The 19,085-nt window shown below is 29.7% G+C and overlaps 1 long non-coding RNA gene across 1 annotated transcript; it reads left to right on the top strand.

Moving 5' to 3' along the window:
- Positions 1-4,284: 4,284 nt before the first annotated feature.
- LOC132638175 (uncharacterized) lies at positions 4,285-8,453 on the top strand. Its single transcript, XR_009581620.1, has 3 exons — positions 4,285-4,935; positions 7,109-7,175; positions 8,224-8,453. It is a non-coding gene; the product is annotated as an uncharacterized LOC132638175 (long non-coding RNA).
- The last annotated feature ends 10,632 nt before the right edge of the window (positions 8,454-19,085 follow it).

Below are 19,085 nucleotides of genomic sequence, written 5' to 3'. Positions count from 1 at the left end.
AACCACATGATATCTTTTAAAATCCCTGATAAGTTTATGTGATGTCCTTGACGGAAGATTATGAGGGCGGGTCAACTAGGATTGGCTAGGTTGTGGGCTGGTAAGCTTTAGAAGATAAGGTGCAGATGACACCTTAGGCGATTCCCACATTGGCATGAGAGATGAAGGTAATAAAGAGTTTTATAAGACATGACTCAAGTTCACAAGATATGCGCGCTATTCACCTGGCATCACAGTTTTCATTTCACCTTTTAATGAGATTCTTCTTTAATTCTTTTATTTTTCATCTTTCTATTTTTAGCTGGATAAATTGAACCAGGTAAACGGAAAAAGAAATAATATTCAATCTGACCTCCAAATCTGCACGTGAATGGCACATTTCTTGGTCGTTTTGAGGTGTTGAAATTCTTTTTCTTATCAAATACTACTGATTTGACATTAATTAAACACTTGCAAACAAGCCAAAAAAACTCCAAAAATATTACTGGAAAATCATTTGCCCTTTTTCGTCCAAGTACAACAATTGATTCCAGAAGTGAAGCAAAAGTAAAATCTTCGAGAAGTACTCTAACAGAGAAGAACTAACAACGTGTACGTCAAAAGTTACTTGAGGAAACTGCAATTTCAATGTCAAAGTCCAAAGAAAAATTCAAAGTCAATCTGTGTAAAACATTAATACTATTAATTATACATGTCAATGTGGATTCTTGGCAGTAAAGAAGAGCAAGTGAAATAGATCGTTTGACTGCAAATGATACTAGTAAAATGTATTCAAATTATCTAAAAACCTCTAACAAATCAAACCCTAATAAAAACTGAAGAAATTTGAAATTTATTCCCATCATTCTAAGCCAGTCAACCGGTTTCCGTTAACCGGTTAACCGTTTAATAAATACCGGTCCGGTTTCGATTTTTTTGGAACCAGAACCGGTTAAACCGGTCGAATTAAAAAACAAAAAAAATAAAAATGTAGCCGTTGGGCTGCTTAGTTGGACCGTTGGCCAACAGTCCATTTGCAAAAATGGCCGTTGCCAAACGGTCCCAAACCCACATTTGCCCCCCCCCCCCCCAACCCCCAACCTTTTTTTAACACTTTAACACATCCCCCACCTCTATATAAACCCCTCTCCATTTTCATTTTAATCCACACCAATTCACTCTTCTCTTTCTCTCAATCTCTCAATTAGTTACTTTGTAACAATTAGCCACTTTAAATTTCTGTCAATTAAATATTATAAAGTCTTATTATAGTTTCAATTATTAATTTTGCAATTATAATATTGTTGGTGGAGTTGGTGATTTTGCAACAATCCGAAGTAGCTTTGGTGGATTTGCAATTCTAGTCGCCTTCACTTTGTTGGAAATTAGTCCGGCAATTTGGTACCTTCATTCCAACTCTACCTTTATTTTTCGCAATTTAATTCTAGCAATTTATTTTCTTGTGATTTATTTGAGTGCGATTTAAATTAATTTTATTTAATAATGGCGAAGAGATTTAGACGTGGTGCCGGTATAGTGGTATTGTTAGGGGTGGTTTTAATGAGGAAATATTTGAGAAAGAAACACCTAATTTAGGTATTGATGTTGGTGGAAATAATCCACTTTTAGATCATGAGGCAATGCAACATTATTATACCGACACTTTTAATGAAATTGATGATAATGATGATGATGAAACACAAGTCCCCGAAAATCCCCTAGCAGATACAGGTCCTGCACAATCACATACACAAGACAAACCGCCTAGAACTCGTAAGCCAACCGCTAAAATTTGAAAACATATGACTAAGGATAAGGAAAGCCAAACAGCTAAATGTAACATATGTGGACAAGTATTTGCTTTTAGAAAATGAACTAATAAGGATGGTTGAAGGGGTACACTAAATGGTCATATGAGAAAGAAACATATGGATGTTTAGGGAGAGCAAACGGGTTCAAATGTGGACGGTATTCAAATGATGATTCTGGTAAAAATCTTAAGTATGATAAGAAACAAGAGCGTATAGAAATAGTTAAAATGGTAGCTTATGATTGTTTACCATTTTCCTTTCCTTCGGGTTTGGGCTTTGTTACTTACATTCAACGTTGTTATAATCCATTATTTGAGGATATTACTAGAAGTACTTGTAGAGCGGATGTTATAGATTGTATAAAAAATATAGATTTTATTTGCGCCATGTATTTAATTCTTTAAATTGTAATGTTTCTCTTACCGCTGATTTAGGTCTTAGTCTTAACAAGTTATATTTTTTTGTTGTTACATGTCATTGGGTTAATGATAATTGAGTTATGCAAAAAAGAATTATAGTTTTTTTATATGATGAAGGGAAAGGTCGTCACGATGGAAAAAATTTAGCGGATTCAATGTCTACTATTATGAGAATTTTAACATTTATAGAAAAATACTTTGTATTGCTTTAGATAATGCTTCTAATAATACAAAGGCGATTGGTCTTTTAAAAAGAGAATTAAACCCTCCGCTAAAAAATATTTTTCATGTGAGATGTAGTTGTCACATTTTAAACTTAATTGTTAAAGATGGTCTCGTGTGTTTTGAAGATTCTATTCAAAAAGTTAGAGAGACAGTTGCGTTTCTTTTTTGTAATGCTAATAGGGGAAGAATGAGAGATTTTAAGAATTGTTGTGTGGAAAATAACCTTAGACCTAGAAAAATTCAAGTAGAAATTGAGACTAGGTGGAACTACACTTACATTATGCTACAACAAGCATATGAGTATAGGATTCCCATACAACAAGTTCACAACAAATATAATATTAATAATGATGATTGGTTAAATTTTACGGATTGGGAAGATGTTAAGGAATGTGTTGAACTCTTAGAAAATTTGTGTAATGCAACTCTTGCTTTTTCTAAACAATTCTATCCCACGGTAACCGAAATTTTAGCCTGCTTAGCGAAAATAGCTAGAGTTTTACAAGAGTATAAAAATAAACCCGGTTATCAAGCGGCTAATTTTGATATGACAAAAAAATTTAAGAAGTTTTTTTTTTCATCCCAACTTTATTTATATTGGGTTATCTTTTAAATCCTTGTTTAAAAATGTCTTATATTAAAGCATTGGTTAATCAAATTTATATATTTTTAGAAATTGAAGAGGGTGCTGAACCATCTTTAGCTGAAGCCGACCTCGCTATTGATGCCGAGTTTAGAAAAGTTTTTAGTCATTATTCTAATTTGGAAGAACATGCTACACCCGTTACTCCACGCCCTACTACTTCTCAAAGTAGCAAAAAGGGCTTGTCGGGTTTGTCGCATTTTAAAAGTTTTACATTCACATTCAACTCCTTTTTGTAATGCAAACTTTGATGAATATCACTTTTATTTGATGCAGCCAAATGTGGATATCAAGGAACTAGATGATTTGGACGTCTTAGCATGGTGAAAGAAATACAAGGGAAGTCATCCGATACTCTCAAGAATGTCTCGAGATATCCTTACCGTTTAAGTATCAACCGTGGCTTTGGAGAGTGCATTTAGCCAAGGAAGACAACAAATTGGAGACTATAGACACTCATTATCCGGATTTAGCTTGGAAGTACTAGTGTGCATTCGCGATTGGATTAGATCGGAGCGAAGCAACCAAAACTTAGAAGCGGTGGAAGGCGAAGAGGAAGAGATTGAAGATTTGATAGCAAGTGGAGCGGACCAAATGGAAGACTTTGAAGATATCTCCATGGCCGAATATGATATGAGGGAAATTAACCAAATGATTGACAATTGGTGATTTTAATATTGTACTATTTCTTTGCAACTCATGTAATATTTGCAAGTTAAAAAAAACTACAACTTGCAATTAAATGTTATCCAATAATGAATAAAATATATGGCTCATTGAGCTTTCTTCTATTTATTTGTGTTCATATTTTTACTTATATTAAGTTAGGAATATATCTAAAATATACTAAGAATATACTTATAATATAAATCTACTTAAATTAAAAACTAGAAAGTTATATACTTGAAAAATAACTAAAATATACTAAGAATATACTTATAATATAAATATACTTAATTTATAAACTTAGAAAAAAATAAAGCTATAAATAACAGCAATACAGCATATACGTATATATATATACTATACAAAAAATAAAAAACAAAAGAGGTTTTGGACACTTTTGAACCAAACCGGTCTGATTTCGATTATTTAACCGGAATCGGTGGCTGGTTTCGATTTTTAAACCGGAAACCGACCGGTTTGTTAACCGGTTACCGGTCCGATCCGATCCGGTTAACAGGTTTACATCATTCTAACTTACGTAATATAGATCAAAGTGGTATGAATTTAACTACAAGAAAAAGGGTTATTAGTGACCACCATTTAGTGACAGGTCAAAAATCTAGTCCCTAAAGGTATACTTACAGGGACAAGATTTTTTCCTGGTCCATAATAGATTTTGAATTAGAGAAGAGCTCGAAACTGCTCCATAAAACAATGAAAAACTGGTCCCAAAAGAAGGATTAGGTGTCATTCTATTTTTCCCCCTAAAAAATAAAAAATAAAAAAACTTAAAGTTAAGAAATAGACTATTTATTAAAACGCTATCTAGAATATTTCGGTTTCTCAGATCCAAATAACCCATCTCCCCAAATCCCTAAGTGCTCCTAATTTGGGGGATCAAAGTGACAATTTTTTCTCTATTTCTGGTGTTACCACGGACATTCATTGTCGAACTTTTCGCGTTTAGAGTTCTCTTGATTTGTTGGCCATCTCTCTGGTCTTGTTCTCTAGTTAATCTATTGAAAGGCAACAGAAATGGGGACGAAGGTCTACAATGATTTCAGCATAAATCTTAGAGAAATAACCCTCAAAAAGCCCTAATTTCGTCTCTCAAACACCATAAACCTACTCCAAAATCAATCTCAAAGTTGTCGAGTATTACTTATGCAGCCGTGCTTTGTCAGTTCCTGAGGTAACATTGTCTTTTGATATCTCTAATTCTCTTATTTATTTTGCTGAAGCCTTTTATAAGGACTGGAGGACATTTCTTCGATCTTTGAGTGATCGATTCTATGGCAATGGGGTAAAATTAGAATGCATTAGGGTTTCTGCTATGGAAATTGATGAGGGAGCAGCCACAAAAAGAACTTCAAACATTAACCCATAAAAGCCCAAAATTTAAACCACTATGTATATGCTTAATATTATTGTGTTCCATGAGATTTAGAACATAAAGTATTTTAGCCTTGACGTGAGTTGTTTGTCTAGCCAAAACGGGCAATTAGCTTGGATATGTGAAAAGCATTGGTGGGTAATTTTGCTCGATTGTATAGAGATGCTCGGCAATATAAGAAGTATGTAACTTGTCACACAAAATGTTCTTTTTTTGAAAAAGTCCTTATACTAGAGTGTGATGGTTTTTGTTTATTTGTTTGGATAAGTAGAATGTGATGGATTGCTGTTTCATTGATCTTAATTGTTGATTGTACTTGATTGAATGATAGTAGAGCCTGCAAGAAAATTATCGGTTTTTAACATTATTTTGAAATGCCGTTTATTTTGTAATCTTGGAACACAAAATTATTATTTTTTTACAACTCTGCCATGTGCTAGCCATCACACAAATTTGCTCATGGCTGATTTTTTGGATATCAAACAGTTTAGTTTAATATGAAGTGACACTGATTATGGATCTCAAAATCTTGTGTGGTTAAGAATTAAGCACCAGCTTTAAACTTCTATTATTTAATCTTTCCGTTCCTTGAAAGATTTTGGATTCTAAGTCTGTGGCATGGATTTAATGCTGCCTCTAATTCTTTAAAAGTGGAAGTAGCAGCGTAAGGTGATGGGGTATTTTCGGTCAAGTGTTGCTACAACTCACTCTAATGGTACTACCCAGCCAGATCTTTGGCTATTGAAGTCCATATGGAAGAGTAAAGCTCCTATAAGTAGCTTGTTTTTGTAGGATTGTATGTCATGGTGGCATAAGTATAAACAAGTGTACTTATTTTGGCTTTTTGACTTAAATTTCTAACTTTACGACACATAGTTTTTTGATTTTCTCAGCTCAATGAAATTATTAAGGGACTGTGGTTGTGTTGTTTATACATGCATCTACTTGATGTTGTTTCTCATTAATAATCTTATCTTACTTTCCAAAAAAAATCATTATGTTCATTGCTAGACCTGGATTATTTCTTAAGCGAAAATTGATATAATGATATTATTGTGGTTATTTTTAGATAAAGTGACGCTCTGTTTAATAAAAAATTAGAAAATAGAATTGGGATTTCTTGAAGTTCCTATTGGAAGGCTTGAATGTTGTACACCTTGTTATGTCTTTGCTCTATAAAAATAGAAAAGGAGGATGATATATGCTAATGTCTCCACATTCACTCAGCAACCTATTTGCTTCAAATAGACTTATTGAGTATCAATTTAACTCCTTCCAGGAATTAGACATTTTTGAGTATCAATTTACAAACTCAACATTGAATTTGTTCTAAATGCATATTTGAGATGATGGGGGCAGTGATTATATACTTTAGTGGTTTAATGCATTATAGACGTGTTTCTGCAGGTTTTGAGGATTGGTAAGGAACACTAAATTCTCCTGTTTGAATCGAAACTCGCCTCTATTTGCTTGAGTTGCTATTTTTTAGCCTCTTTTCTAGTACTTCTGTTCTTCTATATGGACTGGTGTTTTTGCAGGTTTTGAGAATTCAAGAAGTTATTGTTCACGTGAAGTTGATCCTACTATATTAGTAGAGATTGATATTTTTTAGTAGATCTTTATGGTACTTAACTTTATGCCATGCATATTAAGGAGTTGATAGTCAAATAAAGTGATAGCACCTTTTATTTTAGGAAAAAGATTTAACACCAGATTAGTTGCTATCTTTGTATATACATTTAATTGATCATAGTTTTGCTGCTCCACTACAACAATTTATATTCTTTCTAGTTCTTTTCAAAACAATATTCAATTCTAAGATAAATGTTTACTTGTTTAGTGTTTTGCGTGGATGGTATTTAACAATCCAAATGATTACACCTTAATGTCCGGATATCTCATTGGTTTCAGTTTCTTGTATTTTATTAGATAGTCATAACCCTAATTATTAACTCTAATTCATTACTGTCAGTTTCTCAGCTCCTTCCGGCTAAACATTCTCAGCTCCTTGTGGCAAAACACTCTCCTTCATATTCCAGGTATACGAATTTTCTCATGAAACACTTCTTCTCCTTTGAAGATTCTTAGTTTTCTTGCGTCAGAGATGACATCAAATGTTGAATGATATTAATAATGATACAATAGTCAAGTATGAGTTGAACTAAAGAAACTCTACCTTATTTAAAAAATGAGTCAATAAACTAAAGGTTAAACACGGAGTTTCTTTGATTTCAAGAGAAAAGCAGCCATTCTCTACTGAATGTGAATTGGATTTATACGTTTTTTAATGTTATAATATTTTCGATTTAGTAAATTTAGAAACCAGGATTATCTTGTAGCCAATCAATTTAAAAAATATTGGCGGTGTTCCAACATATTTGAGTTAAACATACATCTGTTATAATCTACTATAAGAAAGAGCTTGAGTTGAAAATAATATTTCTATCTGGTTTTGTATTGTTTCCATTTAAATCCTGTTACTGCAAGGTCCAATGGTGAGTTCTTATATCTGGTGTAGTACTTTCTAGTGCGATTTGTCTCAAATAATGTTCTATTCAACTTGGCTTTTAAAATATGTTCTAGTTATTACCTATATCAACTTTTGACTTAGTTATTTAAAAGCTAAACTACAGGGAGCATACTTGTACAGATCCGATGCTTGTGTAACTTCTTGAGATCTGCTGTATTGTTTCACTGCTGTAATTTTGTCTCTTGTAGTTTTCCATTGTCGATCAAGTTCAAATCAAGTATATTAGGCGCTTACTAAGAAAATAGAATTTTCTTCAGTTGTAGCTATCTTTTCGGATACTCGTTGAGACTTTGCCTCCTTCATCTCATAAGCCTACACACTCTTGTTTGAGAGCACATTATAATTGATATAAGCTTAACTGATGTGAAGTAATGTGCAGTGAGGATATTGGCCAGTGTATATGTTCATCACAAGTGCCTCTCTTGTCAAAATGTATTAGAATTTGTCTGGTGTTGATTAAGTTGGAATGTTAGGTTACTGCTATCAAACATGAATAAATAGCAAAATATCGATTTTTATAGTTTTCTTGAACAAAAATTATTTTATGCTTTTTACAGGATTTGGAGACTACAGTTTACAAGACAATATGCGTTAGGTTTGAAGACATCAAACAAGCTGACGATTTGTTTATCATGTTACTTGGATTGTAAGATCAGAAATTATATTAGGATGTTTATTTTCCTCCAAGGGGTGGGTATACAGTTGTGTGACTTATATATCATGGTTATACACTGCCACTAGTCGGATGTTAATCCATTATTTGTAACTAATTACAGACCATATTTATGACAGCAGGATATTATTGCTTATTTTTGTTTATATGCATCCACAAATATGACAGGATAGAACATCTATTTATTTATTTATTTATTTATTTATGTAACACATTTTAAGGTCCATAAAAATGCGTACCTTAGAATTGAACATAGACCTTTTGGGACCGGCAACTCTCATGTACTGAAACTCTTAAGGACCGGATATCTCGTCTCAAAAGACATTCTAGGATCAATAAAAGTTTTCCACTCAAAGTTTTAGAAAGCGGAAGTGTGGTCCGTAAAAGTGTATTAGGGACCAGTATTTATCCCGTCGTTAAACACTTTAGGACCAGTATTTTATCTCGTCGTTATTGATCTTTAGCGGCGAAGCCAATTGCGTCGGTGGCGACCAGATTTTTCGGGTCGCTATTTACTAATAGGGACTAGATTTAGGCTTTAGGGACCATATTTCCCGTCGTTAAAAGCCAGTTTTCTTGTAGTGCGAAATTTAAGAAAGAATAGAAGATTTTTAAAATTTATGATCTAAAATTTTCACTTCGTCACTAGATTTCTACTCGACACTTGTTGACTTGACATCTCCTTAAGAAACTATTTATTTTACTAAATAACCTTAGTCATTATGCATGTGTTGGAAATTTAAGTTTGACTGCGATTACTATATATATTTATTTAACCTTAACGCTAAAGGTAGTATTGAAAGAAAATAATATATATTTGTTCAAATGGACAAGTAGAACAAGAAAATCTATTTTTGTATAAGGATCAAGTAAAATGAAACGATGAGAGTATGTCTAGTATATATTTATATATATTTTTTTTGGTGAAGAAAAAATATATTATTAATCTCCACGAACCAAACATTACAATATACCAGCCAAGAGAAGAAGCAACCTGCTATTTTATGCTATGTAAAGACAGCCCAATCCTATACAAGTGTACTGTCCTATCGAAGTATGTCCTCTATCCGGTCTTTGCATTTGTGGCTCTGTTGTCTATTTTAAAAAGTATCTTTCCTGAGTTTGCATTCATGTTTAATTTGATCACAGCAGCAGCTGAGGTCGAGGGAGTTTAAAATCCCATAGTGCTGAGTTTCTAGCCTTCCATATCTTATATTTGAGTGACTAAACTTTTGAAAATTACAACCTTAAACATGTCATAACATTAGGAGGTAAAATGAAAAGTGCAAAGTTAAATTATTTCAATTTAAAACATGTGTATTCTTTTGAATCTATATATATAAAAAAGGAGAGGTACAAGCAATGTGGTTAAGCCAAGTGGCAAGCTAATAACAAGCCACTTGGCAATTTTAAGACAAACATAGTAAGCATTGTAATAATTTCTAAAATTGTTCAATTTAAATTGAAAGATACAATAGAAATACTTGATATTCAAAGGATTAAGCTTTTGAAATTTGAAATTTAAAGAGATAATTTTCATTAGTTTAGAATTTAGAATTAGAGATAGTGACCTCTACACGGAGATCTAAGAAACAGAAATTTACGGCAGAGTTCAAAATGAACTCTTGCGGTTACCTTATCTTATCCTAATGGATATTGTAAAATCCATATAGTTGAATTTTAGATAATTGTATTTGAATATATGCGGTAATTTTTTTATCGTTTGTGTATATCTATTCTAACAAAAATGACTGCGTTTACTTTAAATTTTGGAGCATGGAGAAATTTCAAAAAATACAGTTCATTTAGAGAATTAAAAGATATTACCTATGTTCCAAAACAACTTACAAAATACGTAATCATAAAAAATACAGATTGCTTATGTTTCAAAGTTTAATAAAGCCTCTTCACAGGAATTCTTTCACTTTTATTTGTATGAGTAGACTAAAATTGAAATAGCAGTTTTAAATATTATAACAAATTAATTTATTTTGTAAACAAAAAAAAACGTATGGGGAAAATGTGAAAAAATAAATAAATAAGGGTAGCAAATAATAACCAACTTTATCTTCTTCTGTTACATCCATTTTATTATTTTAAAAAAATTAATTGATATTATCGATTTCAGATATCTTTTTCAAAATCATATGCATAGATTATAAGAGAAGGGTATTTTAGAATCTTATCTTTTCTAACAAACACATGATATTGAAATTTGAATTTTAACAAATTTGAGTTGGCATGAAGATCAAATTCGTAACCTCTTATATATATATACCTCTTAACTCTTAAGTGACACAAACATCAATGTAAACTATCTTTTTTTTTTTAATTGTTAATCATTTTCAAATTTATCTCAAGAGAATTTTTTGTGATCGTTTCATTCACAAAGCTATTAATTATTTCTTTCTTTACGCAAGTATATTATTTTGCCGTACACAGTTAATGCAGCATAGTGGCAATAAATTTTCATTCCCGTGCTTAGACTATTTAGAGTCATATTTATACCCTCCCTTATTCTTATATTCAAATTGCCATGCTAGCACTGTGTAAAACTGTGGAAGGACCTCCACTTCAGTGTAAAAATTTGCAAGCTTTTTCTTAATATTTCTCTTAGGCAGGAAGACCACTTTATGCAGCATGACCACATCACATTCTTTTATCTACTCTCTTTTAGGAGGATTAGGAATTAGATTTGCAAGTATTTGAATACTTTCACTAAAATCAGTTAAACTGTTAGTTTTGAAACAAAATTGGTTATAACAGAGAAGATGAAAAGTAAAGGACTTAAACAAAAGCCTAATATTTTAGAATTTAGTGGTGTAAAGGAATAAAATTAACATTAAATAAAGTGTTGTGTGACATTTAATTAAAACATAATGGATATCAAGTTGTAAGATGATCAAGTTTTACACAGGTCAAGTAAATAAACTGATTATTATAGTTTTTCATATACTTATATCTTAATATATAATTTTTTTTTTAATAGAGGATTTCCATAATGGATAAAAAGATTATACGTAATGAGCATCGGATTTCTCCGGATAATTCCCAAGGTCTGTTATTCATGCGTAATTTAACTTATCATTATCATTATTGTTGTTGTTGTTATTTTATTATTTTGTTGTAATTTACAATTAATATTACATTTATCTTTTGTCACAGATGTAACTAAGGAATCTTAAGTTTCCACAGATCTGATCTATACAAATATCTCAAAAACGCGAAATGAATATTTTAAAAATGAACAAGTATGATGGAGAACCAAAATTTATTAAGGAATTTTACCCGATCTTTCATGCAAAGAAGGACTGTGAACGTATTTGTGTATGTACAAATATCATTATGTCACATTTTTTTCTATTAATATTGCTCTTAAGCAAAAAGATGCCTTTCTCCAACATTACTGTATCACATTCTCCTATCTACTCTCTTTTAGGATGATTAGGAAATAGATTTGCAGGCATCTAGATATTTTAACTAATTAATTTATCCTTTCTTGATTTTAATTGCAAAACCACATTCATGTTAGAAAGTTTTGTACTGATTTTGAGTGTGCTTTATCTTATATACTAACAAACGGTATTTCTGCATTTATGCTTGGGTAGTTCCGTAGTATAATTAAAATAAATAATAAAAAAAGACTAAGAAATATAGTTTTTAGAGTATTTGTGAATAAGCCACAATAATGAATGTTATATCACAACCTAAAAAAGTAAATGTCCAATATTGTTAATTATGACGAGCAAGTCTTAAATTGTATATATTACCTAACTAAAATCTCAATAAATAAAGTCAAGAGTTAAAATATTCAATAATGAATTTTAATTACCGCATTAAAATAAGAAATTAAATAGTTTAAATTTAAACTCAGTTTTTTTATACTTTGAAATAAAAGAGTAGAAAAATCAACTGCTTATGGTGTGTAACACCAAAAAAAATAAAAATTCAGCAGACTTTATAATAAAATAATAAAATAACTTCTATATTTATATTTTAGATGAATTCAAGGTCATAATTTAATTTATATATGATATTCAAGTATAGGTAAAACTCTTAAATGGAGAAAAGTAATAAAAATACAGTAGAAAAAAAAAACATGGGTGGATTTGGGGGGCGGGGGTGGGGTGGTTAGAGATCATATTTATGGGAACAATAAATAAAATTCATCATTAAACAGTATATATATTGATAAGAAGAGCAATCGATAATTATAATTAGTCAAATGATATAAGCTAATAAAAATTCATATTAAAAATATAATAATTTTAAATAGAGAATAATGTAATAAGGAAAAATATGAAACATAAAAGTTATTTGATTATTATATGATTCGTTGTCTTTATTTTCATATAGATTTGATTACATGGGTTTAGGGGTTTTGGGTGGGGGGGGGGGGGGGGAGGGGCGAGGGGGCGGGGGTTGTGGATTTTATTGATAAACAATAGTTGATTTTTTTTAAGCCAATATGATCTAACATGCTCATACAAAGCAAATCACAATCTAAAATGATTTAGCATAATATTTCAACATCGTCCGCGCATCGCGCGGGTACTGATACTAGTATATAAAAAATAGGAGAGGTATAAGCAATGTGGTTAAGCCAAGAGGCAAGATAAAAATAAGCCACTTGGTAATTTTTGGACAATGTTATATATTCTTTGTAATAAAAATGAATTTTGAATTAAAAAAATAAAGTTTTTAAATTAGATAATAATTTTAAAAATTTAAATTTGAATTGAAGAATTGAAAACTGTATCTCACTCTTATTCTTATCAGTACCGTAATTAGAACTTTATGCTCAACAATATTTTTCAAAAGAGTTACTTATTAACCAAAACACCACAGTTTACTCTAAATTATTTTATTGAAAGATAAAATGTGATTTTTAAGTTGAAATTAGTGGTTAATTGATAAGTGGAATACGTTCAAGTTTGGGAAAAAAAAATATTCTTTTGCATTTTAAAATTTATATTCCTCATACCTTAACTTTTTAGTTAAGGAGATCAAAAGTGAAATTACAATTACAGTATTATCTGCACATTGTAATTTGTAACAATAATAATAATAATTACTATAATACTACTATATTTTAACGTAATCATAAATATTAAATAATATTAGTATTAGTTTCTTTATAAATTTTGACATAAATAAACTTTTATTTAAATTGAAAGATTAAAAAAATTGAATTAAGAATAAAAAGAGAGTCTCTGAACTTGAATTACTAAAAGATATGTAACTGTTTTGAATTGAGAAAAAAAAAAGATCAAATTTAAGTTTGAACCTGTCTATAAGATTGGATAGGCTTTATCTTATGTAACCATAAACCTTATCATATCTTATTTTAGTATATCAAATTGGAATAGCATTAAATTTAAATTTCAAAGCACAACAAATTATTTGTGTAAATAATGCAACAAAGAGAGGAATGCAAAACGTGCAAGTCTTCTCATTTCTTTGCTTCCTTTGCATTGATAGTTTTTTATTATGATGATATTAAATTTCTTCCTTTGAGAAAAATTCATGTTTTTCCTCTGTGTTTTCATTATTTAATGAATGTATTTTGATTAACGCAAATGATGTAATTTTGCAGGGCTATGCTAAAGAGGAGGCAAGACCACTAAAAAGAATTTTAGGAGACCTTATAAAAGGAGAATCATACTAACAGCTTTATACATATTCCTTCTATGAATTCATTGTTAAATTTACAGTTAACTACTAAGTTAAAATGACATCATTGTCGTTTAGGTACGTGATGCTTCTCTTGAATAAATTTTGTAGAAAAAGAATTTTTGCTATAGTGAAATAAGCAATTCTTGAAGTGTACCTTTACTCTTAAAATTATTTCTTTCCTTTTTGTTTGGCCTCTTATATTTACCCTGTCCAACAATTTATAAATTAATATTATATTTTCATTCCTCTTTTGATTACTGATCATTAACTCTATTCGTGCTTATCAAATTTCGCATGACGAACACGTGGTACTAAGAATTGCAGATTTTTTTTTGTCAAATATTAACTTTGATTTCATTCGTGAATTTCAGGTTTTACAATGTTGATATTTGCATGAATTGCCATGATCACAAACTTGAACGTATTAGCGACAAAGAAAGGTAAGAGTGTAAGTTCAAACTCTTGAAAATTATTTCCAATCAATTTGACTACTAAAATTTAAGGATATGAATGATGATAGATTTATCATCTATAAAGTTATGTGATCATTTTTATTTTCATGGTATGATATGTTTATTGATCTCTAAGTAGGAAATAAAAGTAGGATAACATCTTTCTTAGCATTAGTATGGACATTTGCAGTTTTTTTTTTTCCATCTAATCAGTTGTTTGTTTCATTATTATTTTTTGGTTATGAATTGATATTTTTTTTGAAAAAATATAAAAATTGATATAAAATGGAGGTGTACGTATCTAAAGACTAAAAGAAAAACGAGGGTAATGAAGATATTAATCAGTAGCTATTACTTATGTTTGAGTTTCAACAATAAATGATTTTATTTTATGTGACTATTAGGCATTATTAATAGCATAGACGTTAAGAAATTGAAACTTAGCTTGATATTTAGCAAATTTCTCCTAATTTTATTTTTTTCAGCTTATATTTTATGTTTTAAATTGCAGATCTATCCAACGTAAAATAAGTGAGGCAGGGTCAAAAGTACAGAGAGGAGATGTGAACTTTTTTTATGATGGGACAAAGTTTTCATGTATGTCCAATTGATACTATCGGATGCAAATATTGAGCATAATGATGTTTTTGGAAGAGCACTCATAGATGAATGAATATATAGATGCAAATTGCTTCATTTAGATTGCTATTTTTCTATTTTAGTAAAATTAAACAACATTATACATCAATTAGTTGTAAATAAATGAAGTCAGTTGTAGAAATTTGATCGGACAGAGCTAAGTTGGTATTGTGAGACGATGATGGTTCTTCTCCCTCATTTAGTTGTTTATTTACTTCTCAAAAGTTATTTTTAATTTTATAAATAACATGATAGTAATCTATACAGATGATTTCGACCCTAATTTTCCCTTCAAGGTTGGAAGGTTTCTCATGATCAGTCAATTGTTTGACTCTGTGAATATGAATTGTTCCACATGTATATCAAATTAAGAATTTAAATCATATTAATATACTTATGACCACATAATTAACTCAATTGATAAACATAGTTTATTCAATTGAAGCCATTTAGGAGTCGTTCTCCTTTCTTTTCTTTTACTTTTTCTAATGGCTAGCTTAACAATTAATACGAAAACATTTCAATTATTTTCGTATATGTTTGAATTTGAATTTAAACTGAATATGGTTAATTTAAATTTGCCTATATTTAAATGATTTTGCATTATTTCAAAAAATCATCCAGTGGGTGAGATCAGGTAGCTAAACTTTTAGAAAATGAGATAAAATAAAAATATTGAATAATCAAAATAAAATGGAGACAATATAATTGTATTTATCCTTTGAATTAATTTCCAAACTAAAATAAACAAATAAAAAAGCTGAAAGAGTCTATTGATACACTAGGGTGATTTATAGAATTTTGAGCTATGATTACCATAAATATGTTATTTTCTGATTATATGAAATTCATTTAAAGTATAATATCAAATGACTAAGGCTATTGTTATTAAATATATCGTTATTGATAATAACTATTTTTGTATATCACATGCATTAGGTATATGTTTGGAAGGTTTCTGTTTTCTATCTCAGATAAAAAGATTGAGTTTTTACTACTATAAGTATAGATAAGTCCATAATATATGTTAAAAAGAGAAAAAATATATCGTAATATTAAAAAAAATTACAATAAGAAATTATTTAATAATTTAAAGGGTAAAAAGGTACTTGAAGTGTTCAATTGGGAGAGTGTGGGTGTGGGGGTCAGTGGAGGTGGGGGTGGGGGTCAGTGGAGGTGGGGGTGTGCAATTGTTCAAAGTTGGGGGATGTGTTTTGATTTTTAAAGCAAACTAGAAAGGGAAAAATAATTTTCACCTATAAAAGATTGCGATATATTTTGAGCAATAGTTTAAATAATAATATTAAACATATAAAGAGTAAAATAAATTAGATATCTATTTAAGGAACTAAGAAGATATTCTAGCACTATATATCATTTATTTCATTAATTTCATAAATATTTTATTATTAAGTACATAGCAATATAAGAAACAATATTACAATTTAATTACTTATTTATTAAAAATAATATGGTCTAATGCACTTAAACAAGCCAGATTATAATTTGTCATAATTACGTTCTTTAACGCTTTTCGCGCATCGCGCGGGTACGGATACTAGTAGAACTAAAAAAACGTATCACATAAATTAAAACAGAGCGACTCAAATCTATTTAAATATTGTTTCCCCAAATAAAATCGTCGGACGAGAACCTCTGAAATTATTTTAATACTAGAAGAAGAGGATGCAAAAAAGAACCGGTGCAAATTTTGCTTTTAAAAAGTGTCTCTTATTAAGTTTTGAATCTTTATATTCATTTCTTCGATTTTGTGGGAGAAAATTGTAGGCAAATCAAACGCTATTAGTGCTTTGATACTTCATTTTCACATGCTTGACATTGTTGACATATGTGTTTAAAAGACATATTTCTACCTAGTCACTAACAAAATTGAAGTGACTTGTTGACAAATCATGTCAATTTCAAGGGGGTGTCTAAACATTTAGCCTAATCATTTCTTTGTTGCCTAATCAGTTTCAGTTCCTATTCTCTTTTATGTTGTCAAATCTATTAGGTGAGGAATTTTGTTGTATACATTTTACAAGGTGGTACAGAATCCAAATGTTGGACCACTTTTAATTTCTAACTAAACGGCTATGCCCGTGCGCTTTTATGTTGTCAAATCTATTAGGTGAGGAATTTTGTTGTATACATTTTACAAGGTGGTACAGAATCCAATGTTTGACCACTTTTAATTTCTAATTAGACGGCTTATGCCCGTGCTGCGCACGGGCCCAACACTTTAGATTATAGTACATCTATGTTTATGTAGTTGTCTTTGAACAGTAGAGAGAGAGAATATATTATGTTTAAAACACGATTAATATAACAATATAACATTGTAGTTTGTGCTCCGTATCTAAAATTTTATTATATTAATGTTTGCTACGAATACAAAATCAGCAAATTTATTAATATTTTTTAAAAGAGAAGACTTGTTTAAAAGGAAACTATTTTCCTCTCTTTGAGATAAAACAATAGCAATATTTAAGCATCAGTTGATACTTTCATTTTTAATTCGATTAATTTAAAGGTGTAAAATACTTATTATTTTTTATCATATTTTTTATTTGGATAATTCTAATTCAAATTATTAAATTAATTTTACATGTTTAAAATGAAACAAAGTAGAAATTGATTTTCTATTTAAACGAAGAAATACTATTTTTAAATTTTTGGTAAATATTCTCGGTTTAGCTCATTTTACTTGTCATGTTGTCTTTTGCATGGTTTTTTAAGAAAATGTCGATTAGAATTATAATTTGACTAATTTACCTTATTCATTATTTGATCTCCATTTGATATATTTTTTACGACATTAATCTCTTTTCACATTTATTAGAGTAAGAATAAAAATAAAAAATTAATTAAATTCTATCTATTTTAAAATATAAATATTTTAAGTATATTTATTTTAGTGAACATAACAAATAAATGACACGGCGAAATAACAAATACAACAGTTTAATCTCTAGATTAGATCTGAGGCTAATATAAAAAAAAAAAAAACTGTATGGTTTGACTACTTAACTTTTTGAAGAAAAGCAATTGCATTTGCTCCCACTAATGGATTGATACGCACGTGGCAATGAATCCATCATTATTGACTTAATGAGCTACTTTGGAAATTACATGAATATTGTTTGATTTTTTAATATGGAGTGCACTTTTTTTTTGACATTATTAATTTGCACTATTTTTATGCATATATATATTCTATGTTCAAAACACGATTAATATAACATTGTAGTTTATACTCCGTATCTAAAACTTTAGTATATTAGTGTTTACTACGAATACAAAGTCTGCACTTTTTTTTGAGATTATTTTTTTTAATATGGGGTTCACTTTTTAATTTTTTATATTGCTTGATTTTGTTAATATGAGGTCCGCTTTTTTTTACAGTGAGTTTGGAGATGGTGGGTTCCACTTTTTTTTTTTTTTATATTGCTTGATGTTGTTTAGTATGAGGTCCACCCTTTATGCGGTGCACTTTTTTTTTTTGACATTATTAGTTTGTATTATTTTTATGCATATAATATATATACATATACTATGTTCAAAACACGATTAATATAACATTGTAGTTTGTGTTCCGTATCTAAAACTTTATTATATTAGTGTTTGCTACGAATACAAAGCCAGCACTTTTTTTTAATATTATATTTTTTTTTAATATGGGGTTCACTTTTTTTTTTTTGATATTGTTTGATTTTGATAATATAGGGTCCGCTTTTTTTTTCCCATGAGTTTGGAGATGGTGAGTTTCACTTTTTTTCTTCCTTTTTTTTATTGCTCGGTGTTATTTAGTATGGGGCCCATCCTTTTTTTTAAGGGACAACGGACGACGAACCATGGGTCTAAACCCATGCTTTATATAGGTTTTTTTTTTATTTTTTTTTATTTTTTATATTGCTTGATATTGTTTAGTATGAGGCTCACCCTTTTGGACATTATTAGTTTGCACTATTTTTATGCA

This window comes from Lycium barbarum, chromosome 4 (genome assembly GCF_019175385.1).
Source record: "Lycium barbarum isolate Lr01 chromosome 4, ASM1917538v2, whole genome shotgun sequence".
NCBI lineage: Eukaryota > Viridiplantae > Streptophyta > Magnoliopsida > Solanales > Solanaceae > Lycium > Lycium barbarum.
This window is presented reverse-complemented; position numbering and strand designations above follow the sequence as displayed.